Source organism: Engystomops pustulosus, chromosome 4, assembly GCF_040894005.1.
Source record: "Engystomops pustulosus chromosome 4, aEngPut4.maternal, whole genome shotgun sequence".
In the NCBI taxonomy this organism is placed as follows: domain Eukaryota; kingdom Metazoa; phylum Chordata; class Amphibia; order Anura; family Leptodactylidae; genus Engystomops; species Engystomops pustulosus.
Window position 1 is genome coordinate 51,065,542 of NC_092414.1, and position 27,393 is coordinate 51,092,934.

The following is a 27,393-nucleotide window of genomic DNA, read 5'->3' on the forward strand; positions in this document are numbered from 1 at the left end:
GGACATGCTTAGTCTTTATACAAATTACTGTATATGCCTGATCTGAAGCTGTACTTTTTTCAAAATTCAAGGGTAGGTATGTACCAACTGTAATAGTTTTGCCACATATTAGATGGTTATTTTCATTTTTAGAAGTATCCAAGAAGATAAATATTTGTGACTACAGATGAGCAATCATTAAAGTTTTGATTTCCTAAAGCTTTCCAGATTTTTTTTTAAAGATTTGGATTGGGTCAAAATAAAAAAAATGGGGTCAAAACAGTCTGAACTAATCGTGCTGTCCCCCTTCAGTCCTCTAAAACACAGATTTGATAAAGGGTCCTAATAAGTTTCCGTCATCTTTTATGAATTTTTCATTAGCGTTAATATTAGAGTTACCAAGCACCCTAATCTGAGTTCTAACCCTAACATTAAAGCAAACACTAACAATAATTAAAATAAATTAAAGAAAATGGAGTTATATACTAGTTTTCAGGACAAATGGGAAAACCACATACCATATGCCCCACACTTTTCTAGGAATGACCATAGCTATTTGAACAAAACGGAAGTAGGGTGCTCCATAAAGACCATAATTCTTAGACACGGTTAAGCAACGTAAGCAATTTTTTGGTGCATTAGAGAGCTATAATACCAATAATGTTCTGGAAGACATAACTTTATATGGGCTGAACATGGTCACATAAAACTTTTCTTGCAGAATAACAAGGAATACATTATACTAAAGTTACTTTTTATAAAGCTTTGGTTGGACTATTTCTCCAAAAATGCTTTTTCTTTGATGATTTCTACTATGCTAGAAAATGTACAAAAGGACCTGTCCCCATTCCATTAATATGCATTTACTTCAAGTATGTATTCTTCATGTACCAAGAATTTCTCTAAAGTGATATGCCCATGTCAGCTATTTACGACATCTCCACCGGATATATCATAAATACATGATAGGTGCAGGTCTCACCTCTGGAACTCTCTTGTCCGCTATACTTAGCACTCCCATAGGTTTGAAAGATTAGTGACCGCACTGGCAACTTTTACATTTACCAATAACACGCTCAGGTAGAGTAGATCACAGTCAGAGACACAGACAGTCAAAAATAGACTTGGAAAATTGTATATGCAGCTAACAATCTCAATCTCTGTGCTCTCCGTTCAGCCTCTAAAGGTGACTCATCTTCAAAAAAAAGTGTCGCATTTCATTTACATATGACTTTGGAGACAATTCTAAGTAGGGAGACAGGCAAGTTTTAACATTAAAAGGTGATGCTAAAATAAATATTTCATTCCCTACCAGAGGATGCTGGGATAGGTTTTCTTTAACAACTTCTCTGTTTATGTCTGCTTTCTGTGTAGGAGGCTGCTTGAGTAAGGAGGAGAGGTATAAGTTTAAGGAAGAAAGGAGGGAAATGGGAGACTTAAGAATTTCACTTGGGTAAAATACCCTGAAATTTCTAGGCGATTTTGGCGAGTACTTGAAGTTTAAATGGCCTTGTGAAGTCATCGGTATCTTATACAGTAACGTTACCAGGCAACAGGAATTCTCAGTATACACACATAATGGCCGACATATATGAAAGCTGGTGCAGTCTGCCTCAGTGCAGATAGCCTCAGTCAGGTGCAGTTTGCATCACATTATTTAAAGGACATCTACCATTAGTTTAGTGATGATAGATGTGTCCTAGTAAGAAAATCCTGAGGACTTCTCTTTCTATAACTCTATATTCTGCCATAGCAAAAATATAGAGTTATAAATTACCCTGTGGCACTCAGGCTACATTACCCAAGCACCACAGGCAGCATCGTATTTTAATATATGCAGACCCCCAGTAGCGCTATTGGCTCTGCCCGTCACCTATCTATGCACTTGAGGGGGTGTAACTGCTTGGGGATGCTAGCGCTATGGGGGGGGGGGGGGGATGCATGCATTAAAAATATTTACCGCTGTAGTTACGCCCCTGGCCTCTATATATATATATATAGTTATTTATTCAAATCATTGTATTTTCATGGAACATTGTTAAATTAGTGATGATGCAAAGGAAAGCAATAGAAATAAAAAGTATACAAAGACAGGACATTGAACTTAGTTTCATAAAAAGTTGTACGAATATATAAAAGGCTACAGTACCAAGTTACAGTATGGATACTCAATTTCTGGAGATTGAAAACTTTGTGTAAAATATATAACTCTACAGATACTGCATAGGGAGACTTAGGATTGCTGGGTTGTTCAAACTTTATTGAAAGGTAAAGTAATGCCGAGACATAAAGGAGTTTTGCTGTCAGCTATAATGAGGGTGATTGGTTCTTGAAAATGTTAAAATTATAATATCAGTGTCAGGTAATTTTACTATATAAAGTTTACTGTAATTCAATATTTTTTATTTTTCAATAAATTCAAACAGAATGTGATATATCTTTTATCCTTAAAACAAACACATGTAATGATCTCTTTCTAGGAAATGTCTCATTATTGAGGATGTTACAACCCTTGGTAGTTTAAAGACTTCTGTCATCCTCAATGAGCAATCATCCTGGGAAGGCTCTACAAGACACAACAGAGGGGCATGCTTCTTGTCAGATTTAGTCACATTCATTTGTGGTTGAATTAAATAATAGTCCTGTCACTTGAACCAGTCACCCAAGAACTAATGATGTGTGTAAGCTGAGACAATTAGACACACTCCTTCCCTCACATGCCACTCTGCATGTATACAGTAGTATCTCGGCCACAAGCCTTTTATTGCCGTGTAGAAATTTCATGCAAAGAAGTCAAAAACTATTTCTTCATAATCACCTTGTATTGCCTTTGCTTTATTTCCATACCAATTATATAGATACTTAAAGTTTTTTCTACTCAGAAGTTTAGAAAAATTCATTTTGCTGCATAGAAGAATAGTTACGCTTAATAAGGTTGTACAGAATTTTAAGAATATGTCCAAAATTAACCTTTATCCCAAGAATCCTTTATTCTTTCAGCAGAAACTTTTTAGCTATAGCAATGACATCACTCACAGGTGTCAAACTCTAGTACACAGTGGGCCAAAATGAAAAACTTTTGCCTGCCAACCTTGGATGGAAATGATTTTTACTATTGAGGAAGTTTTACTTCTCATCTAGCATGACTATGAACTTATTCAGATTAGAACAAACTGAAATTTAAGGAAACCTGTCATCAGTTTTGGCCATGTAAAACTGTAAATGGTGTATGATGGTAGGACTGGAGAGCTGTGTAGAAAAGCTATGTGTGTTATTATTAGCAACAGGATAATTTCACTGAACTCCTCCCCTGAATCATTGCTTTAGTGTTGAAATGGAATCCTGCTACAGCAGTGACTCAGAGCAGAGAAGCTGTGCTGTAACACCTAACCAGAATTCTTCTCCAGCGTTTGATAACCCCCTCCTCATTTTGTCATGAAAGGACAATTTTTTTCATCTACTCTATTTCAATATGCTTTTGTGCTATGTCCATGTCCTTGCTGTTTCATTTTATAATATCATCTTATGTTATACTCTTTGATTATAGCTATGTTAGCTCTGCACACAAGACAAACCGTTCTGTCATTCATACTTATGAACAAATCTTCTGATTCCCACTTTTTGGGAAAAAAAATTTCTGTTTTCCAACTTTCAATTTGCCATTTTAGGAGGGGTGGCCTGATGTGACTTGTAGCATAAAGTCGCTAATGTATCTTATTAAAGGAGTGGTGGTCCTGAATGCATCAGCACAGCAATATGGGATATGTAGCAATAGTGGTACATACACTCACCGGCCACTTTATTAGGTACACCATGCTAGTAACGGGTTGGACCCCCTTTTGCCTTCAGAACTGCCTCAATTCTTCGTGGCATAGATTCAACAAGGTGCTGGAAGCATTCCTCAGAGATTTTGGTCCATATTGACATGATGGCATCACACAGTTGTCGCAGATTTTTTGGCTGCACATCCATGATGCGAATCTCCCGTTCCACCACATCCCAAAGATGCTCTATTGGATTGAGATCTGGTGACTGTGGAGGCCATTTGAGTACAGTGAACTCATTGTCATGTTCAAGAAACCAGTCTGAGATGATTCCAGCTTTATGACATGGCGCATTATCCTGCTGAAAGTAGCCATCAGATGTTGGGTACATTGTGGTCATAAAGGGATGGACATGGTCAGCAACAATACTCAGGTAGGCTGTGGCATTGCAACGATGCTCAATTGGTACCAAGGGGCCCAAAGAGTGCCAAGAAAATGTTCCCCACACCATGACACCACCACCACCAGCCTGAACCGTTGATACAAGGCAGGATGGATCCATGCTTTCATGTTGTTGACGCCAAATTCTGACCCTACCATCCGAATGTTGCAGCAGAAATCGAGACTCATCAGACCAGGCAACGTTTTTCCAATCTTCTACTGTCCAATTTCGATGGACTCGTGCAAATTGTAGCCTCAGTTTCCTGATCTTAGCTGAAAGGAGTAGCACCCGGTGTGGTCTTCTGCTGCTGTAGCCCATCTGCCTCAAAGTTCGACATACTGTGCGTTCAGAGATGCTCTTCTGCCTACCTTGGTTGTAACAGGTGGCGATTTGAGTCACTGTTGCCTTTCTATCAGCTCGAACCAGTCTGCCCATTCTCCTCTGACCTCTGGCATCCATTTCCGCCCACAGAACTGCCGCTCACTGGATGTTTTTTCTTTTTCGGACCATTCTCTGTAAACCCTAGAGATGGTTGTGGTGAAAATCCCAGTAGATCAGCAGTTTCTGAAATACTCAGACCAGCCCTTCTGGCACCAACAACCATGCCACGTTCAAAGGCACTCAAATCACCTTTCTTCCCCATACTGATGCTCAGTTTGAACTGCAGGAGATTGTCTTGACCATGTCTACATGCCTAAATGCACTGAGTTGCCGCCATGTGATTGGCTGATTAGAAATTAAGTATTAACGAGCAGTTGGACAGGTGTACCTAATAAAGTGGCCGGTGAGTGTACAATGTCTATTGCAATTATTTCAAAAATAATAATGGAAAAAACAGGTAGTAAATTTTAAAAAATGTATTAGTATGTACTTACTTTTCAACTTTTTTTTATTTTTTGTCAAGGTTTTTACATACATACCACCAGCTTAACAGAAACATAGTACATCACGTACAATGTGGGTACAATTAGCCCAAGCCCATACATTGGATCAGAAGCATTGTAGATAGAATAAAAAATAGTAACTATAGAAAATATCCATTAACTTGAGGAAAAAGAAACAATGGATCTTGCCTCATGAGCTGCACGAGAAAGGAAGGCAGAAGCTGGTGGCCTATCAACATGAGCCATGTGTCGGGCAATAGAGATCCCATGGAGACCAGATAGCTCCAAACGCGTCCATGTTATCATTCAGTTGAGTGGAAAGATGTTCCATTAGTCTCACTTCCTTAATACTGGTGTATCAGTTAGCAAATGAAGGTGGTGCAGGTTTCTTTCAAAACAGGGAGATCAGACATTTAGCTGCAGTGAGGACATGAAGGAGCAGTCTGGCATTAGGGCCACAGATATTCTTAGGCAGGAAATAGAGTAAATAACCATCAGGGTCCAGGGGATCTCTACATGAAGTAAATCCAAAAGAAACTTCTTAAATATGACCCAGTAATTTCGTATAGATGAGCATGTCCAGAAAATATGAAAGTGAGCCTCTTTCCCTACCACAATACCAACATGTGTCTGATACATTCAAATGAAACTTATGTAGTAATTCAGGTTTGTGGTACCATGCCATGAGCAGTTTAATTTGGTTTTCTTTATCGAGGGATTTAACAGAGGCTTTCTTAGCTCTGGCATATGATCTGCCAATGTTCTTGGAAAAATTGCCTATTTAGCCATGTTTTAGCCTGCACATTTATAATCTGGAAACCTAATTTTAGCCAAAGTGAAAATTGAAAGAATCACAAAATATATTAAGGATTCATAATTGATGGTTTATTACGATCAGAGGAATAGCGTGTTTCCAACCCGGTGCAAATAATTTATTTACTTTGCATGGAGTTATTATGTTTATTCATTAAAGTATAGGTATTGTAACAGACCATTAAAATTCACTTATTAGCATTGGTCCTACTTGAAAACAAGGAAAAAGGAGCGGCTGTTTTAGCGCAGAATTATGTCTCCCATGTAACAGTTCTGATTATTTAATTATGGCGTTACTGTAAATGTTATTGCTTTTGTTTGTTGCCGAGTGAATATTACACAGCACTAATGGAGCATCAAATTAATGAATATTTTGCTCCCCTAGGTTTAACCACTGTTCCGTTTCATTAATGCAATTAAAATCCATATTTTACTAATCACTTCCCTTTATAGACAATGCTCTAAAACTAACTATGATATTCCAGTGTCACTGGACACTGGACCATTTTTGCCAAAATAATTTCCCCAAGGGGATCAATAAAGTACTATCAGATAGTATTATATTTTTCCAAACACAATGATCTGGTGGAGTAACGGAATATTCATTTTTACTAGATTAATTTCAGGTCAAAGAGAAACTAAAAATGCATAGTGTATTAAACTGAAGCATTGAATGCATTATTAAAAAATGGCCGTGTTACCAGTAATTACTGCTCTGGAAATAAAAAGACTGTCATGGACAGGACGACCAGTCTACACAATTTGTCTAAGGATCAGTTGACAAAACAGGAGGCTACTCAAACATAAGCTAGAATGGAAAAATATGCACTTATTCTGTGTGTTTGGCAACTCCTGGTCTTGGCTTACAAAATTTTTACAAAAATGATAACATAACAGAGGTATACACTAACCATTAATACTACACATGTGTATCTTTTAATGTGTTTATGGAGATACAGAAAAACATGTCTGCTTTATTCAACAAACAATCCCACAACTGGGGAGATTGACAGTGACAGAAAAGAGTAAGACTTCCATTACACATACGACTGTGAGCAAGGGTCAGACTGTTTTGACGCACAAATGTATCCAGTTGTAGTCATTCTGAACAACCACTTAAATAGTGAAACTATCAATAAAAAAAAACAAATTATATAAATGTGATCAGAATTAGATATTTTTGAGCTGCTGGACATTTGGTGGGAGGTGACAAAGAATGATTAATGCAGATCGGTTTGTACTGGTCTTGTTTTTTACTTGAACTTTTGCATCTTAGAAACCAGTGCTATCTGTTTTAATTCCATGCTGCCTTATCTTTATATTTAGGGTATGTGACCCATGATCCTGTTCTCTCCTTTGTCTTCCAACCATTTTTCATGTGACCATGTTTGATGTCTCTTCTTCTTCCCATCCTCTAGAAAGGAAGATATAATGTGGATGGTAGTCGAAATGAAAAAGTTACAAAATACTTGACTGTATAAGATTACTGGTAATCTGTATAAGATTACTGTATCACAACTTTACCTTTTTTGCAGTGGCAAATTGTGAAGCAAAGACCTTTTTTTTCACAGAAAAATGAGAGTACCAAGGGTGTAACCCTTCCGTATCAGACATTTATAGTATTGTTGATGTGTCTCAAGTGGGAATCTACTATTAAGTTTCACTTTGGATGTTGTTCAGGACTACAATATAACAAATATACATTATAACCATAAATCTGTTTTCTATTAAACCGCAACATCGTGCGATATACCAGAATCTAAGAAAAAATCTCCATGGGGGATCTTTTTTTTATTGTGTAAAATAAATTAGCGCTTTAAAGTCATGAGTTTGTCACTAACAAATTAATGGAGCATTTAGGTGAACGTCCTGTGAATCAGCAAGCTACAGAGGATTACAGTTAAAGAGAATTTAATGGTTTTTGCAAATGCATTGAACAAGGTTCATTTGTTCTTGTGCAATTTGCAAATGTCACTTAAGGACAATTAGAGTTTTTCTGATCATTTTATGCACTTAGTTTGCAGTGAGACCTATAAAGATAAGGGGATGTCTATCACATATTGTGCTCATTCATCTAAAAGGTATATTGCGTATGTGTTTGGGGTGGCTGTGAGACAAATATTCATGAATGTGCCCATGGAAACTAAATGCATTAATTCTTTTCAAAGTTATACTTAAAAAAAAAAACCATTTACTTCAACACAAGTTGATAGTATTTGAAAGCATATATTCCTCAACAGAAACTCTCTTTCGAAGCTTTGTATGTAAATTAAGATGCATATTATTGACAGAAAACAAGGTACATGAAGTGCTCTTTTATTGTACTAGTATGAAGCAAAGTAATTCTATTAAAGGGGCACTTCAACAATGGCAGAGAAAGGAAATCCTGGGAATTGAAGATGATAATAACATTAAAATCACTGAGACCAAGTCCCAATAGGGCACCTAGATTTATGGCTGAATTTATGGACACACTTTAAGTGTCTAACTCCAGATCCCTGTACTCCTACTCTATGACTCCTTCCATGTATAATAAAAAATTCAGTAGAACTTCATTTTTAAACCTGCTTTAAATGCATTATTTAGCACCTGTGGGTGGCAAGGATGCCCAAGTCTTATGGCACTCTTATAGCAGTCATCAAAGCACTTCAGATTTATTCGAAAAATGTTGAATGTGTTATTTTAGAAATGAAAGAGCCTGCCTTCACTTAAAATAAAGATATTTTTGTAGCCATGGTGTTAGTTTCAGGGGGTAAATCATGGTGACAAATTCTCTTTAATACCTGATGCTGGTGGAGAAAGGGTTCTTAATGGGGTAACAATGAATGGATTTGAAAACTTTTCCCACCAGTTTAAAAAAGCTGTTGAGGTCTTCTCATCTGTAGTAGCTTCTCAGTGCATGGTAAAAGAACTGCTGCTGAATCAATTTTACAGACCATCTCTGGGTCTGTTCATGATTAGAATGCAGTGAGAGGAAAGAGAACATTCAGATTAACATATCATAATTCAATTAAAGGTGTTTTATTGAATGTAAAGAAAGAATAATTGCATTCAAGATACCATCGGTCTATTCATCAAGATACTAATTGTATTTTTATCTAATAAATTATGGCTAACAGCAGCTGACACTTATGGTAATGCTACTGCAGTGCCCAACGTTCCCTGATATTGTCAAATACCTATAAGTAGTTTGTTAATTCTTAGAAAAACTAGAGTAGTATGCAAAGAAATGAGCTGTGGTTTAAAAATAATATATTTGCCTTGATCAACTAACATAACAATAACTAAAATAAGTTCAACAAGAAATAAAAAAATCCAGCCAGTGGTGGTTGAAATGCAGACCCAAAAGCAAAGAAGAAATTCAAATGATGGATAAAATAGTATGGAATCTACTTTCCTCCTTATCCTATTGGAAAAACATTAATGATGAGCTCCTGTAATTCATATGGTATTGGCAGAGCAGAGATAAACTGTAGGTAGTGATGGGCGGACCCATCAAAATGTTAAAACCTTGGTCAGGTCCTCTTTTGGGTACTTGAACTTGTACCACCCATCAGTGTTAACTAATTGTCTAAGTTGCCAACACCATTTAAATTACCTTGGCTGCACACAAGCACTTCTGACATCATTGGGGAAGGGCGATCTTCCCCAAAACGCCAGCATGTGAGGTTTAGCCATTCAAATGCTGCTGGCAACTTTGTCAGCAGAATTTGAAGAGTTAAAACCTACAAGTGGTGCCAGCAGGTTGAACTTGGAACCTGTCCTAAACTTCTAATTGGGGTACGAATCCGAACTTTGTGGGTTCACTCATCGCTACCTTTAGGTCATTACAGCTCTTGTCAAAGAGAAGGGACTACCAGCATTTTTCTATGTTAGCTGCTGGTGGAATACCAGAAGTGGAAATATATTAATGTAGATTCCTAGGTAGGAAAGGATTTCTCTTTGGGTACATTATAGTATTAAACCTTGTACTGGTTAAGGGCTGACATGTAACTATAATACAAAATGTAAAATACATAATGTGATTTTGATGATATATAATCTTATTTCTAATGTGCAGTGTTGTCAACTGTCTTCAAACTGTATATTTTAACCTTTATGTAAAACCTTTTCATCTTAACATATGATTATCCAATCACACTTGATGCTATATTTGTCTTCTGTGAAAAGAAAATAGCTCATCAGATTTTTCTGAGATGTGAAAGCTTAATCACAATGCCTAGAGTTATGACGTTCAGTCATGAGCCTGGTAGGTGAATAAACATAAAAAAACCCTAAGTGCAGTTAAGGTGGTGAAGAAGGATTTCCAGAGAAAACACTTTCAAAGTGGCATTAAACTTATTTACAGAAGGAAAGTTATTTTGGAAAAAGCTGTGAAACTCTATTTCTAAATCAAACATGTATTTTTTCTGCAAAGTGCAGGAATACAAGGCTGAGACCCTGATTTTTGCTGCAGTTGACTTGCTGCTGTTCCCAAATTGATTTGCCTTAAAGGGGTATAGCATATGCACTCAAATCAGGCAACCTTTTAACCCTCACTCTCTATATTTATATGGAAGTCAAAATAGAGTGGAAGGTGACTTAAACATGACTTTTATTAGTTCGTTAAAGGAACACCACGAGCAGTCTTGTGAAGAGGTGCCACAAATGGGTCTAGATTTCAACTTCTTTAAGCCATAAGGGAACCAGTGACAAAGTATATTTACAACAAATTAAAATACTCTGGCCAGTACAGAACACTGATCATCCTACCTGAACTATCACATAAGGCTTTTAGTGGAAAGTGTTCTCTTACCATGATTCAGAAGAACGTGTTCTAGGCCAAGGCTAGGTTGAGACAAGGTTAAATTGGGTGAGGTACTATAGTTCCTGGAGAAACTGCCACTCACTGTCCTATAACCAGCTCCTACCCTGTACCAGAACTAGCCATAGTGTAATAAGAACTAGTCATAGTGTGATAACCTTTTAGTCACCCTAGCACTCTATTTTGGCTTTTGGGTTTAATAAATGGGTCTACAACGTGGCTTGACTTCAGAGCTAAGTTAAGAGCTTACAATAGCTGATTTAATTCCTGTGATCAAAGGATCGGATTGGGAGGTACCGTCAGCACACTTGTTAATCCCTGTGCACACCACAACATACAACGTTGTGGTGCTGCCAGGGGCATATGGAGAGAGTCCTCTCCATACAACACAGCTGACACCAGCCTGTAACTGCTGCTGTTGCGGCACCTAAAAGAGTTGCCTATTGGTTGCCATGGCAGCCTGCAGTCTCACAAAACATGTGATCTTTAATAGCTTAACAATGTGTCTGAGATAATAATTATTTTAAAAATTCAAAAATTCACAGCTGTAGGAGCATTTCTTTAAGCTCCAGTGATGGAAGCAGTCTTATTAGGTCTAATGAGACTGCATCCATCACTGGAGCATATAAAAAATGCTTCTACTGCTGTGATCATTAAAAAAGAATCAATAAATAAATTCAGACAAAAACATTCACTAATTTTAAGCAAGCCTCAAGAATTGTAAAAAGATGTCGGTCTGAAGAAGATGGACGGATGTACTCCCTCGAAACAATCTTCACCTGTTTAGAGCAGTTCTGACCTGGTGAAGATGTCTAATATAGTCTCCACTGGATTCCAGTGGAGCCTATACTAAATGCGGTTGCTCATGGCGTTCACGCTTCTGCTCGCCCACTGCTTTGGGGTGAAAAAGCAGGGAAACTAGAGAACACATAATTTTTTTTTTTTTAGTTGCCTCTGCTAGGTATAACATATTTCAGGTATCCTGTTTACTGTCTTTTATTTGTTTTCTAGAGTGCTTTTTTTTACGTTCCTTTTTGTTTGACCTATGTTTCACCAGTTATGGCCGTTCAACTTGATATGGAAATGTCTTTGTCCATATTTCTGAACAAAATAAATGCTCTTATACTGATCCTTTCTATTCTCTCTGGATTTCATGACTCAGTTCTCTCAGATTTTATTTTTATTTTTGTTCCACTGTATTTTTTATGACAATAGACCAGTCCATCAGCTCTTTTATATGTAAACATTATAGAAGAGGAATTGTAATGTGAAACATTCCACTCAACCTACCATACGGTATACTATTAATCACTTTACTTTAACACAGTTTAGGCACGATTTTGCCGCAGTTAAGGTGTAATGTTAGATTTGGGCAGTTACATGTGATCCTGCAACAAGCTCCTCTCTGCTTTTCCAACATCCCAGAATAAAGATAATGCTCACAGCAGTACCCAGGTGTGTGACACCCAGTGATCTCCTCAGCAGGGGCTTCTCCTGGAGGGGATCCCCCAGTGTTGATCTCCTGTTGCACCCCTGTAATTCTGCACAGTATCCCCCAAAGACACACTGGTGTCATAGGGGCATACTGTGCAGAATTATATGGGGGACACTTGTCTGTAGTTTCTGCATAATTCTGCAAAGTTCTAAGCTCTTGCTCTGAGCTGAGGATTTTGCAGAATGTTTTGTAAATAGAAGGTGATGAACTGTAAATAGAGTCTGCAGCTCCTGTCTGCAGTGTATGTAATTATTGTACTAGTGTCTGCAGTGTCTGGCTGAGCTCTGCTGCTGGGGATGAGCTGCTCTGCACAGGGGCTCATTGCTTACTTCTCAGTTTACAACACCTTCGTGCTGGAGTGTTTTTGCCCCTGTTTTTGCCCCTTAATGAAAAGTCGCAAGTGATGAATATCATTCGGCGGAGCAAAACATCTGGATTGCTAGGATAAATGAGGAAAAGCTGGTTATTTTTGCTGCGTGGCTAGTTTGGCGCAAAAATGGCGCAAAAATGGTGTGCCAGTATGAAAAGGCGCAAGAATAACAGGAAAAACGAGTGACACATGTGGCCCTATGTATTTTATATATGCTTAATATCATAACATCAAATTCTACATGGACAAGCTCAGTTTGTTGGGCAACTTTTCATTATTAGAGCATATCCAGGGAGTCATCCTGAAAGTCAGGTTGGAAAGGAATTTCTCACTAATTTAAGCAATTTGGCATAAGCCTTGATGATCTTTTTGTCTTCCACTGGATCAGCAGTGCATGATTTATAGGTTGGACATTATTGACTTTTTCTAACCTTATTGATTATGGAATTATATTGATCAATAAGTTTTATAAGATATTTGTAATTAACAAACTATTTTGCTACATTCAATTATGATGAATGCATGCAATATACAGAAAAATCTGATTCACTTTGCTAGTGAAAAAAAATATTTCACCTAACTCTGCAGGTATTTTGGAGTAAATAACTGAAATAAATACAAATGACACAACTCAACATGGCATTAGCCTAAGATTTTCAGAGCACACCTAACAAAGTTTTGGTAATTACATTAAATTGAATTTACAGAATGCGTAAGCATTGCTAGTAGTCTGGGAGAATTCAGCCTTCAGCAGACAAATAGAATGTAACAATGAAAAAGCTTTAACATTTCCGTGAGTAAATCATAGGACCAACTAGATTGTTGTAAAAACAGCAGAGCCACAGTTATTACCCCAGTGCGACCTAAAACCCATTATAGCACAATGAAATAAAACTATTGTCTGGAATATGGTGATGGTATAGTTGTAGTAATACAGGAGCACATTCATCATACTCATTAAATGTTGTTATTCTCTGAATATCTATGTGGATGCAGTGATTCCAACAAATGACCCATGCAGGTTCTGCTATAGACAGATAAAGGGAATAAAAGTAATGATACATTTTGACTATTGAGACATAACACAATAGATTGCAGGCTAATCCCTCCACTGTGGTTATCATAACCTATTTGAATTCATAAAACACTCAAGTTATAATGTAATCAACTGTCACTTTTGTAAATGTAGTTGTAGCTGCCGTGTTTACTTTTCACCAAAGTAAGGGGGACATTATAGAAATTCATATTTACATCACCCAATATTCCTCAGGTCAGAATTTGTCCACTAAAGAAAGAAACTGCAAATTCTGTAATAATATACACCTGAAAGATTTTCATGACTTCAGCTCCAGCATTAGGTCTTCATCAGTAGCGTAACTTGAAGTTGATGGGTCCCAGTGCAAAGTTTGTACCAGGCCCACTACGATAATCTATGGTTATACTAGTCTCCTCATATGGGAAAGTAACACCTTATGGGCCCCCTAAGCCTCTTGGGCCTGGTTGCGACCGCATCTTCTGTACCCCTTCAAGTTAAGACCCTGGTCTTCATAAACAGAAAAATGTGGAACCTTGCACAACCAAATATCAGACTATATAGAAGTAATGGTCGACAAACTTGAATCAAGCCATCAAACAAAAACAAAGTAGTGTTTCACTGACATAGTTGTTCAAAAAGACATGAGATAAATTTTATTGACATCCAAAACTGAACATAAAATCAATTAAAATTGTACCAAAGTACATACAATTATATACCATGTTATATGCATCGGTGCAAAAACAAAACACCTCCTGAATTGGTGAAATCCACCCAAACCACCCCTAAGGGATAAGTAAACATGTAAAAAGTGCAAGTGCCTCTATCAAGCTGCCATAGAAGTAAGAACCATACAAGTTAATGCCTATAAAGTACATAAGATATAAAAATCCCACCCAAAAATCAAAGGGGAATAAGGTAATGGAGGCAAAACCCTAGTATACATTACAAATAGTCTGGCAAGGAAACCAGTGAAGTAGCAGCATTCAAGCGGGTGGTTGAATAGTCAGGAGGTGGAGGGCTCCCCACACATTACGTCTCCAACTGGAGACTTCCTCAGGGTAAAGACAATGGTCTTCATGAAAATCTTATTTCTGCACCTTAGCAAAGTGTAAGGGTCCTTATTATTCTTACATGTATCAATATCTTTTCAGAGATATTTTTATACCTAGGCCTGTGACCAGGACAAGGTGGCATCCTCTATGCCTAGAGGTGAGGCGGATCTATCATCGCCATGGATGGGAATTCTTTACTGTAAGAGCACTGAGACTATGGAACTTTCTGCTGCAGGAGGTTGTTATGGAGGATTCTGTGTACATGTTCAAGAGAGGCCTGGATGCCTTTCTTGAGAACAAGAATATCCTATCTTATGAAAACAAAACATTTTGTTAATCTGATGTTGATTCAGGAAGTTATTTTGGTTAGGGTGGAATTTTTCCCCTGGGGCCAATTGATATCAGCCTTGTAGGTTTTTTCCTTTTTCCGAATCAATGCTGTAGAATTATAATTGGACCTTGGTAGACCTGTATCTTTTCCCAATCCTATCTCCTATGAAACTTTACCTTTGGCAAAATGCATTTAGCTCCTAGTGGTGTTTCTGAATTACTCTGACATTCAACAAATTAATGAATGATTCTTAATAACATGAACATTGGGGCATAAATGCTTGATAAATATGCATAGTGCTTCGAAACGTTTGTCTTTTGGTGAATGACATACGCCCTCTGATTTATCACCTGAACTTTCCCCAGTAAAGCTGCATACAATGGGGCAGATTTATAAAAAGTGTCCTAAGGTTAGACAGTGCAGAGGTAGACAGTAATAAATCTGTCCTAGTATAAGACTGGTACTCTGCACCTCCATATGTATGTATGTATGTATGTATGTATATATATATTATCCAGTACATTCCTAGCTTATTTATATATTTTGCCTATTTATACTTATACTCTTGGTGGAAGAAACTCAAGACAGGGAGAGAATCCTGCACTCAACCATGAAACATCAGACAGTCAGGGATATTTCTGACTTGTGATATTTATTGTAAAAGGTAAAAGGCAACGTGTTTCGGCTCAGTACATGAGCCTTCATCAGGCATAGTGATACATACTGTGTGTCACATTTATATACAAAACCAGAAAATGCCCGGGAACAGTTGTGTGTGATTATGTCACTCTAAGAGCACAAACTGCATAAAATACAGATTAAAACTACAATCAACAATACTCACATATTTAAAAACAGGAAAACAATAGTCGATTGTTCATAAACAATATATAATACCAATACAAAACAGTTTTTAAATGAAATGATGCTATATAGTCACCAGGCAACCAAATATTGGGGGACCATTTGTTGTCATTGTAAATGAAGAGGTTAGCATTTCAAGTTTTCAGATAAAAATGAAATTTGTTTGTTAGGTAATGATATATGGTTTTTGAGGTACCAAGTAGTAGCTTCCAGTCCCAGGGAATGTTGGATGTTAGAATAGAGGGAAGAAATGTCAAGTGTTAGGAACCATTGGTTTTCTTCCAAGGGAGACCTCCTTGGTGCTTGTAGAGTCTCGTAAAAATGGTGGTAGTTCCGTAACAATATGCTTCAGGTATAAATCTATAAGATGGAAAAGGTTAAATGTTATAGATATATAGATAGATAGTAACAAAATAAAAAATACCAGCAGAGTCCAGTAATCGATATGTTGCTATCTAGTATCCTTCCCTAGAAAAGTTAAAAATACAAAAATAAGAAAAACGGCAGCACTCCAAAGGCATGTGTACCAAAAAAGAGGTTTTTATGAATAGCTCATACAAGACATTGGAGTCCTGTCGTTTTTCTTATTTTAGATAAATATTGATCTATAGATATTTTCAGTACAACAAATATAATATTAAAGGGGTCATGAATCTTTTGCTTTAAAAGTCTTCATCCCCACTCATAAAAGAATTTCTTACTGTACAAGTTTTAGTGAACACCAAAGACCTTACAAAAACTCCTTCATAAAGAGTCAAACTGAAGCACATATAGAGGGAACCTTTGATATAGACAAGATTGTAATCCCACTGAGAATGTTACATCTCCACAGTGAGAAAGACGTAGTTAAGTAAGAAGCTAATGATTTTTTCCGGAGATATGACACAGTCATGGATAAGATCCGCAGCTGTGAGATATTCACTCGCTGATGTTCATTCTTAACAAGAAGACTTTCTTATGTGACTTTTTACAACAAAATCTTTGTACCATTAAAATCTAATAAAAATGTGAAAGCGCTATTTAAAACATACAGCGGGCAACTGTCTGATGTTCTAAGCAGCCTTTCTTTTATGTTTACTTCATTTAAAATATCACAGTTATTATCAGTTGTAAAAGTTCTTTTTTTTAAAGAACAGTTATATACTTTTTATTCTTGACAGCTCACCACAGTAATGAAAGATTCTTTGGTGGGCCCAGGCTCTGTAATATAATAAGTAGAGATGAGCGAGCACTAAAATGCTCGGGTACTCGTTATTCGAGACAAACTTTTCCCGATGCTCGAGTGCTCGTCTCGAATAACGAGCCCCATTGAAGTCAATGGGAGACTCGAGCATTTTTCAAGGGGACCAAGGCTCTGCACAGGGAAGCTTGGCCAAACACCTGGGAACCTCAGAAAAGGATGGAAACACCACGGAAATGGACAGGAAACAGCAGGGGCAGCATACATGGATGCCTCTGAGGCTGCTTAATCGCACCATTATGCCAAAATTATGGGCAACAGCATGGCCATGACAGAGTGACCGAATGAGGCTAGATAGCTTCTAAAACATGCAATAATTGACCCTGACACTATAGGGGACGGCATGCAGAGGCAGCGGAAGCAGTGGCAGGCTAGAGAGTCTCATGGCGACATACCCTAAATGGACTCAGGTTTCACCAAAGGAGGTGAAATGATTTCCTATGTGAACAAAAGGTTGACGGTATATTTAGTCGATAACACAGCATGGTGGCGACATAGTGACCAAGTTCCATAACGTATCTGGTGAAACACCCGAAAAATGAGCCTGACACAGCTCTTTTGATAAGGGGACGACATGTGGAGGCAGCCATGGAGACGACTTCCATGATTAAGAGCGACAGTATGGGGCATTCATATTGCGCTGCTATGATTGCAACTTCAGGTCTCCAGCATGGCGGCGACAGATGGGCCGAGTTCCACTATGTATCTGGTGAAACACCTGAAAATTCTGCCTGACACAGCTCGTTTGATAAGGGGATGATGTGCTGCATATCCTCTCGTGCTCCAGCGTCTGGGGTATAGAGAGTTGAAATGAGACATTGGTGGACGCTGTGGAGGATCGTGGAGGCAAAATGGACAGGAAACAGCAGGGGCAGCATGCATGGATGCCTCAGAGGCTGCCTAATCTTGGGATGGAGCTGGCGGTCCACTGCCAGGCGAGCTTTCGCCTGTCCAAGCCCCTGTCTCTCGGCTCCTCCCCACCCAAAATGGGCCTGGGGGCCAGAAGCGTTTACTTTGAAAAAATAATAATTTTCAAAGCAGGCCGGGTTGTTTGAATATTTCACCTAGGAATAATGGAATAGCATAGTGGTTCTATTTTTAATTGTTTTTACGGAAATGGTTCCATGATTAAGAGCGACAGTATGGGGCATCCATATTGCGCTGCTATGATTGCAACTTCAGGTCTCCAGCATGGCGGCGACAGATGGGCCGAGTTCCACTATGTATCTGGTGAAACACCTGAAAATTCTGCCTGACACAGCTCGTTTGATAAGGGGACGATGTATGGAAGCAGTGAACTAGTAGTAGATTAAAGGTGCTGCAGTTAAAACTATGTTAGTTGGATCTTGAGATGGAGCTGGCGCTCCGCTGCCAGGCGAGCTTTCGCCAATCCAAGCCCCTGTCTCTAGGCTACTCCCCAAACAGCACTTCTAAGAACCTTTTGTATAAGATCAAGTGTAGTAGCGTTCTTATAAGTTTAGGATATGGCGGGTGAGGGGAATGTAAACAGATGCGCAAGAAGCGCAGAAATAATATTGGTAAATGATAAAAGTTTGCCAGTATATTTTGTGGATTACACAGCAGGGTGGCGACAAAGTTAACAAGTTTGATGTGGAAGCCATGAAAACAACCCAAAATTCTGCCCAACACAGCTCGTTTGATAAGGGGACGATGTATGGAGGCAGTGAACTAGTAGTAGATTAAAGGTGCTGCAGTTAAAACTATGTTAGTTGGATCTTGAGATGGAGCTGGCGCTCCGCTGCCAGGCGAGCTTTCGCCAATCCAAGCCCCTGTCTCTAGGCTACTCCCCAAACAGCACTTCTAAGAACGTTTTGTATAAGATCAAGTGTAGTAGCGTTCTTATAAGTTTGGGATATGGCGGGTGGGGGGAATGTAAACAGATGCGCAAGAAGCGCTGAAATAATATCGGTAAATGATAAAAGTTTGCCAGTATATTTTGTGGATTACACAGCAGGGTGGCGACAAAGTTAACAAGTTTGATGTGGAATCCATGAAAACAACCCAAAATTCTGCCTGACACAGTTCGTTTGATAAGGAGACAATGTATGGAGGCAGCTATATGGACGACTTTTGGAGGCAGCTATGGCGATGACGTGTGGAGGTAGCAATGGAGACAACGTGTGGAGCCGGCTAAAAAGACGACATGTGGAGGCTGCTATGGAGACAATTTAATTTGGATAGTGCCTGTATGTGGCAGTCCAAAAAAGTTTTCAAACCAGAGGAGCAGGTAGGTGGTCCTCCAGAAAAATTAAATAAATTGAGTGCCTATATGTGGCAGTCCAAAAAAGTTTTCAAACCAGAGGAGCAGGTAGCTGGTCCTCCAGAAAAATTACATAGATTGAGTGCCTGTATGTGGCACTCCCAAAAATTGCTTAAAACAGAGGACCGGGTAGGTGGCCCTCCAGAAAAATTAAATACATAGAGTACTATAGCTAGAGCCAGGTGGCCCTGGCAAAAAATAGCCAGTTTCCTCTGCTTTAGTGTACAAAGATGAGGAGAAGGAGGACAATGAGGAGGAGGAGTGGATAAATTATTCAGGTTGAGCTTCTTTCACCTGGTGGAGAATGAAATCCGGAGAAATCCAGGCTTTATTCATCTTGATAAGCGTCAGCCTGTCAGCGCTGTCAGTCGACAGGCGTGTACGCTTATCGGTGATGATGCCACCAGCTGCACTGAAAACCCGCTCGGACAAGACGCTAGCGGCAGGGCAGGCAAGAACCTCCAAGGCGTACAGCGCCAGTTCGTGCCACATGTCCAGCTTTGAAACCCAGTAGTTGTAGGGAGCTGTGTGATCATTTAGGACGATGGTATGGTCAGCTACGTACTCCCTCACCATCTTTCTGTAAAGATCAGCCCTACTCTGCCGAGACTGGGGACAGGTGACAGTGTCTTGCTGGGGTGACATAAAACTGGCAAAGGCCTTGTAAAGCGTACCCCTGCCAGTGCTGGAAAAGCTGTCTGCTCGCCTACTCTCCCTCGCTACTTGTCCCGCAGAAGTACGCCCTCTGCCGCTAGCGCTGTCAGAAGGGAAATACTGTTTCAGCTTGTGCACCAGGGCCTGCTGGTATTCATGCATTTTCACACTCCTTTCCTCTCCAGGGATGAGAGTGGAAAGATTTTGCTTGTACCCTGGGTCCAGGAGAGTGAATACCCAGTAATCGGTACTGGAATAAATTCTTTGAACGCGAGGGTCACGGGATAGGCAGCCTAGCATGAAATCTGCCATATGCGCCAGAGTCCCAACGCGCAAGAATTCACTCCCCTCACTGGCCTGACTGCCCATTTCCTCCTCACCCAACTCCTCCAACTCCTCTTCTTCTGCCCATACACGCTGAACAGTGAAGGACTAAACAATGGTCCCCTCATTGTCTTGCCAACATTCTCCTCCTCATCCTCCTCCACACCCTCCTCCGATATGCGCTGAGAAACAGACCTAAGGGTGCTTTGGCTATCAACAAGGGAATCTTGTGACGAGCGCAAAGCTTCCGACTTCATGCTGACCAGAGAGTTTTTCAACAGGCCAAGCAGCGGGATGGTGAGGCTGATGATGGCGGCATCGCCACTGACCATCTGTGTTGACTCCTCAAAGTTACTCAGCACCTGACAGATATCAGACATCCACGTCCACTCCTCATTGTAGACTTGAGGAAGCTGACTGATCTGACTACCAGTTCTGGTGGAAGTTGACATCTGGCAGTCTACAATCGCTCTGCGCTGCTGGTAAACTCTGGATAACATGGTTAATGTTGAATTCCACCTCGTGGGCACGTTGCACAACAGTCGGTGAGCGGGCAGTTGGAGGCGGCGCTGCGCTGCCCTGAGAGTGGCAGCATCTGTGCTGGACTTCCTGAAATGCGCACAGATGCGGCGCACCTTCGTGAGCAAATCAGACAGATTGGGGTATGTCTTGAGGAAACGCTGATTTATGAGATTTAACACATGGGCCAGGCATGGCACATGTGTCAGTCTGCCGAGTTGCAGAGCCGCCACTAGGTTACGGCCGTTGTCACACACAAGCATGCCTGGCTTCAGGTTCAGCGTTGCCAGCCACAGATCAGTCGCCGTGATGCCCTGTAATAGCTCTTGGGCGGTGTGCCTTTTATCGCCAAGGCTCAGCAGTTTGAGCACCGCCTGCTGTCGCTTAGCGATGGCACTGCTGCTGTGCCTAGAGCTACCGACTGATGGCACCATGCCCACGGATGGTAATTCGGAGGAGGAGGAGGTGGAGGAGGGGTGGGAGAAGGAGGAGTCATAGTAGGCCTTTGAGACCTGGACCGAGGTAGGCCCCGCAATCCTCGGCGTCGGCAGTATATGAGCAGCCCCAGGGTCAGACTCGGTCCCAGCCTCCACCAAGTTAACCCAATGTGCCGTCAGCGATATATAGTGGCCCTGCCCGGCAGCACTCGTCCACGTGTCCGTGGTCAGGTGGACCTTGTCAGAAACGGCGTTGGTCAGGGCACGGATGATGTTCTCTGACACGTGCTTGTGCAGGGCTGGGACGGCACATCGGGAAAAGTAGTGGCGGCTGGGGACCGAATACCGAGGGGCGGCCGCCGCCATGAGGTTTCGAAAGGCCTCGGTCTCTACCAGCCTATAGGGCAGCATCTCCAGGCTAAGCAACTTGGAGATGTGGACATTGAGGGCTTGGGCGTGTGGGTGGGTTGCGATATACTTCCTTTTGCGCTCCAGTGTCTGGGGTATGGAGAGCTGAACGCTGGTGGATGCTGTGGAGGATCGTGGAGGCGAAGATGTGGTTTTCGCACAGGAGGTGTTTGGGCCGGGGTCCTGGGCAGGGGGCTGACTAGCAGATGACACAGGGGAAGGAGCAGTGGTGTGCCCGGCCGGAGCTGAACGGGCTTGGCGCCATTGAGTGGGGTGTTTAGCATTCATATGCCTGCGCATACTGGTGGTAGTTAAGCTAGTAGTGGTGGAACCCCTGCTGATCCTGGTTTGGCAAAGGTTGCACACCACAGTCCGTCGGTCATCCGGTGTTTCTTTAAAGAACCTCCAGACTTCTAAAAATCTAGCCCTCGCCACTGGAGCTTGACTACGGGCAACATTTGGCGCTGATGCACCAGCTCTGGCCCTGCCTCTCCGTCTGGCCCCACCACTGCCTCTTCCAACCTGTTCTGCTATAGGACTCGCCTCCGTCTCAGAAGCACTGTGTTCACCCGGCCTATCAACCCAGCTTGGGTCTGTCACCTCATCATCCTCCGATCCCTCAGTCTGCTCCCCCCTCGGACTTCCTGCCCTGACAACAACTTCCCCACTGTCTGACAACCGTGTCTCCTCATCGTCCGACACCTCTTTACACACTTCTTCCACTACGTAATCATCACCCACAGACTGCCACTGGTGGAAAACCTGGGCATCGGAAAATTGCTCAGCAGCAACTGGACAAGTGGTTTGTGACTGTGGGAAGGGTCTAGAAAACTGTTCCTCAGAGTTCAAATGCCAAATTTTGCTGGGACGGGGCAGACTGGGGGGAAGGAGGCTGAGGTGCAGGAGCTGGAAGAGTGCTGATTTCGGTGACATGGGTGGACTGCGTGGAAGACTGACTGGTGGACAAATGGCTAGAAGCATTGTCCGCAATCCACGACATCACCTCTTCGCACTATTCTGGCCTCAACAGTGCTCTACCACGAGTCCCAGTAACTTGAGACATGATGAACCTAGGGAGTGTAGCTCTGCGGCATTCCCCTGCTCCCTCATCAGCAGGTGGTGTCTCACCCCGCCCAGGACCACGGCCTCTGACCCCTGCAGTAGTTGGACGCCCACGTCCACGCCCTCGTCCTCTACCCCTAGCCCTCAGGTTAAACATTTTCCAAATTAAAGTGTAAACTTTTAATTTTATTTTTTTTTGTGTTTATTTTTTTTTATTTTTTTTAACAAAACGATGCTATCCTATTGCTATGGCTAGTTTCTAACCTACACTGACAGCACACAACTGGATTACTTTGAGCTATAAAATGAAATAAAGGTAAAAAAAAAATAAATCAGCAGACTCTGTCTAATTCTAATCAAACCCCTAATAAATTGTCCCACTTCGGTGTTTGAGGTGGATATGCGTGTCACTAAGAGCTAAACACAACGGTCGCAGGTCTCCCAGCAAATTCCTCACAATATGGTACTAGCTGCACTACTAATGCCAGCAAGCCCAGCCACAAGCAAACAAAAAAAAGGAAAATATAACGCTTTTGTAGGCCTAAGTAAGCCGTTGGGATTCTCCTATGGCTATTTTGTAGCCTACACTGAAAGCACACTGCTTTGCAAGATGAGTTTAAGCTATAAAATGAAATAAAGGTAAAAAAAATAAATAAATCAGCAGACTCTGCCTAATTCTAATCAAACCCCTAATAAATTGTCCCACTTCGGTGTTTGAGGTGGATATGCGTGTCACTAAGAGCTAAACACAACGGTCGCAGGTCTCCCAGCAAATTCCTCAAGATATGGAACTAGCTGCACTACTAATACCAGCAAGCCCAGCCACAAGCAAACAAAAAAAAGGAAAATATAACGCTATTGTAGGCCTAAGTAAGCCGTTGGGGTTCTCCTATGGCTATTTTGTAGCCTACAATGAAAGCACACTGCTTTGCAAGATGAGTTTGAGCTATAAAATGAAATAAAGGTAAAAAAAAAATAAATCAGCAGACTCTGCCTAATTCTAATCAAACCCTTAATAAATTGTCCCACTTCGGTGTTTGAGGTGGATATGCGTGTCACTAAGAGCTAAACACAACGGTCGCAGGTCTCCCAGCAAATTCCTCACAATATGGTACTAGCTGCACTACTAATGCCAGGAAGCCCAGCCACAAGCAAACAAAAAAAAGGAAAATATAACGCTATTGTAGGCCTAAGTAAGCCGTTGGGGTTCTCCTATGGCTATTTTGTAGCCTACACTGAAAGCACACTGCTTTGCAAGATGAGTTTGAGCTATAAAATGAAATAAAGGTAAAAAAAAAAAAATCAGCAGACTGTGCCTAATTCTAATCAAACCCCTAATAAATTGTCCCACTTTGGTGTTTGAGGTGGATATGTGTGTCACTAAGAGCTAAACACAACGGTAGCAAGTCCCCCTGCAAATTCCTCACAATATGGTACTAGTTGCACTACTAATGCCAGCAAGCCCAGCCGCAAGCAAATAAAAAAAAAAAAATGTATAACGTTATTGTAGCCCTAAGAAGGGCTGTTGGGTTCTTGTAGAATCACTCCTGCCTAACACTATTCTAATAGAACACCCTAACGCTTTCCCTGACCAGCAGCAGCTCTCTCCCTAGCGGCATCCAGACACAGAATGATCCGAGCAGCGCGGGCAGGGGCTAGTCTATTCCAGGGTCACCTGATCTGGCCAGCCAACCACTGCTATCGACGTGTAAGGGTACCACGTCATGCTGGGTGGAGTGCAGAGTCTCCTGGCTTGTGATTGGCTCTGTTTCTGGCCGCCAAAAAGCAAAACGGCGGGAGATGCCATTTTCTCGAGCGGGCGAAGTATTCGTCCGAGCAACGAGCAGTTTCGAGTACGCTAATGCTCGAACGAGCATCAAGCTCGGACGAGTATGTTCGCTCATCTCTAATAATAAGCTTTAGAGTTGATTGGTAGTTATTGATGGTCATAAATACAGGCGGTCCCCAATAAACAGCTGTAACAGTTATCACAGGTGTCTGCAATGAAGCTTTAGTGTTAATATTGATTCTTATGACAACCCAACATTTTTAAAATCCAATTGTCACAGAGAGCAAAAAAATTCTGGCTGGGATTACAATGATAAAATATACAGTTCCGACTTACATACAAACTCAACTTAAGAACAAACCTACAGACCCTATCTTGTATGTAACCAATATGGGTGCTAATTTCTACAGGTTCATGTACAGAGAGGTAGGGTACCCTGGTCCATCAAAAAGAAATCGGGCTGATTTCTCTTTCTAGTTTTCCTGCCAGTCCTATTATTAAATAATTAACTGATTTATCTTAGGAGTATTTTTCCTTTTGTTATGGTACTCCTGTGCCTGTTAATCTAACATTGCTACCTGGTGTGGAGGATGCAACATTTAAAAAAAGCAGCTATTTTTTGTGCAAAAAAAGTTGCAATGTTGGTTGTCCTGCTTCTCTCTGCCAAGTTCACCACCTAAGACCAGGCGAGCTTTTGCACAATTTATTGCAGATGACAAGTCGCCGATGGCCAGTACAACATACTTTAGTCTAAACAGCTGGATTGGTTAGATAAATACAGCGAATCCATTAAATAAACAGTACACCACAAGTTGTGGTGCACATATGGAAAAGTCGCAAAATATGTGCAAAAACGTTGTTGCGCAACATCTTTTGGCACTAATATTTTAAAGAAAACTAATGATAAATCTCCCCTAAGGACTTCCAATTAGGCCACACAAGTCTGGGGAATCTACTATAACAATGTTTTACAGTCGATTTTGTATCCCAATGTCACAGAGGATGGAAATACATAGTTGCCAATTTAGGAAATTTAAGGATAAAAATTGAGAAATTATACCAACTCTAAGTTTTAGGATATGCTGTAGTCTTTACACATGTGTTATACAAACAAAACTGCAAACGATTGACATTTCTGATCTGGTGTGTTAATATGAAGTGCTCCAGGTAACATTGTGGAGTTTCATGTTTTTGTATTTACAGTTCCGCACAGCTTTAATGTGTTGTAATTGGATCTGAAGGGGGGAGGGGGGTCTGCTGTGACATCAACTTGATACTGTCTCGGATATGTAATTAATTTGAGACAGCCCTTCAGATTCTGTGAGCTGGAACCCATTGGCAGTGGATTTAGTCTGCTGTGATTAAAACTTTCTATGATTAATTATTTTGCTTGAAGAAAAAAAAAAACTCAGGAAGCCTGTGGATATGTGATGTGTCATCATTTATACTTTCTAAAGAAGGATGTGCAGCTTTTATCTGAGAGTTTACAGGCTATTCACTAGCCATTCATTTTGCTATAAATAATAACCTGTTTGTATATTTCCAATTGGTTGTCAGTGTTTTTGCCATCTAATGTGAACAGATCAGAAATTGAGATATAGTAGGTGGCCAGTCCACTTATAGTCCCAGTTGCCCAGTAATTTATTTCCTTAAGACATTATATTTAGGTTTTGCCAGCTGACAATACAATACTGGAATTAGGGCAGCATTTATAGCATCTTCCAGTTGGTAGGATTCATATTTATCTGAATAAGTTGAAAATAATAATTATCTATTTGTACATTAGCTGCAGTTTAGTGTAGATATGTGAAGAGAGAAGACAATTAGGTCCTTTTCTCAAAATTGTAATAAATAAATGAGCTACTTTGTATGTATAAAGTTACTGAACTATATTATATCACTATGTAATGTCAGAAAGACATGGGAAAAGAAAAACTGGACCGCACATACGCACATTAGGTGCTAGGCTACATTTACAAATGATCAAAAGGCCAATATTTAATTGCATTTTGATCAAATGGCACAAGCCCACTTACCACTTAATGGTGCTCTCGTTCTAGTGGGTCCCTACGCTATTGTGTGTAGCATCACCTGACATCCACTGCCACTGCAACACAGCACCAGCAGGGACCAAGACACATTTACTCCCCAGCACCCAGACTGGCAGGCATAGCCCACATAACTCACCAGCACCGCACCTTTGATGATGCACCTAATAGCGTACGGACCCACTAGAACGAGGTCACATGTCCTATCTTTCTCCCGGCTATGGAATGGTACGGTGCAGCACGTAGGGCGATGTTTGCCCTTTGCCGTGTTTGGGGGACGTATATACGCCAACAAGTATCAGAGCATTGCCAATAGGAATGAATGATGACGGATTCTGCCCGTATATATGCCCGTATACACGTCAGGTTTCGTACAGCCGTGTGAATGCAGCGGTACTCTATAGTCACCACTTGTTCCCTCCCGTTTATTGCAGACAGTTGGTGATAGCAGACTGTCGGCAAAACTCAGGCGCATTAGTAACATAACGGCTGCATCAGGAGTCTTCCTTTGTTCATAGGGACAGTCTGAGAAGATGCTTCTTCCGCTTCACTGCAGTTGACAGACTGAACAGTGCACTAGTAGCTAGGCTTACATATACCACACTTTGCTCTGGTCCAGCAATAGTTTACATGCTCAGAGCTCTACCCCTTTCACCTGCAGACATCTTACTCTGATTAATACCCCCTGTGTGATATATTCGTAACTGGTTATATCATCTTGCTAGCTCTATTAATCTCACTGTACTTGCTATACTTCTGTCCTTCTGCTTGCTGATGTTTGCTCTTGACAATCC

The 27,393-nt window shown here is 40.7% G+C and overlaps 1 protein-coding gene across 1 annotated transcript in view; it reads left to right on the forward strand.

Moving 5' to 3' along the window:
- The window catches only part of GABRB2 (gamma-aminobutyric acid type A receptor subunit beta2), a 233,196-nt gene that overhangs the window by 80,705 nt on the left and 125,098 nt on the right, over window positions 1-27,393 (forward strand). The gene's annotated exons all lie outside the window — the stretch shown is intronic.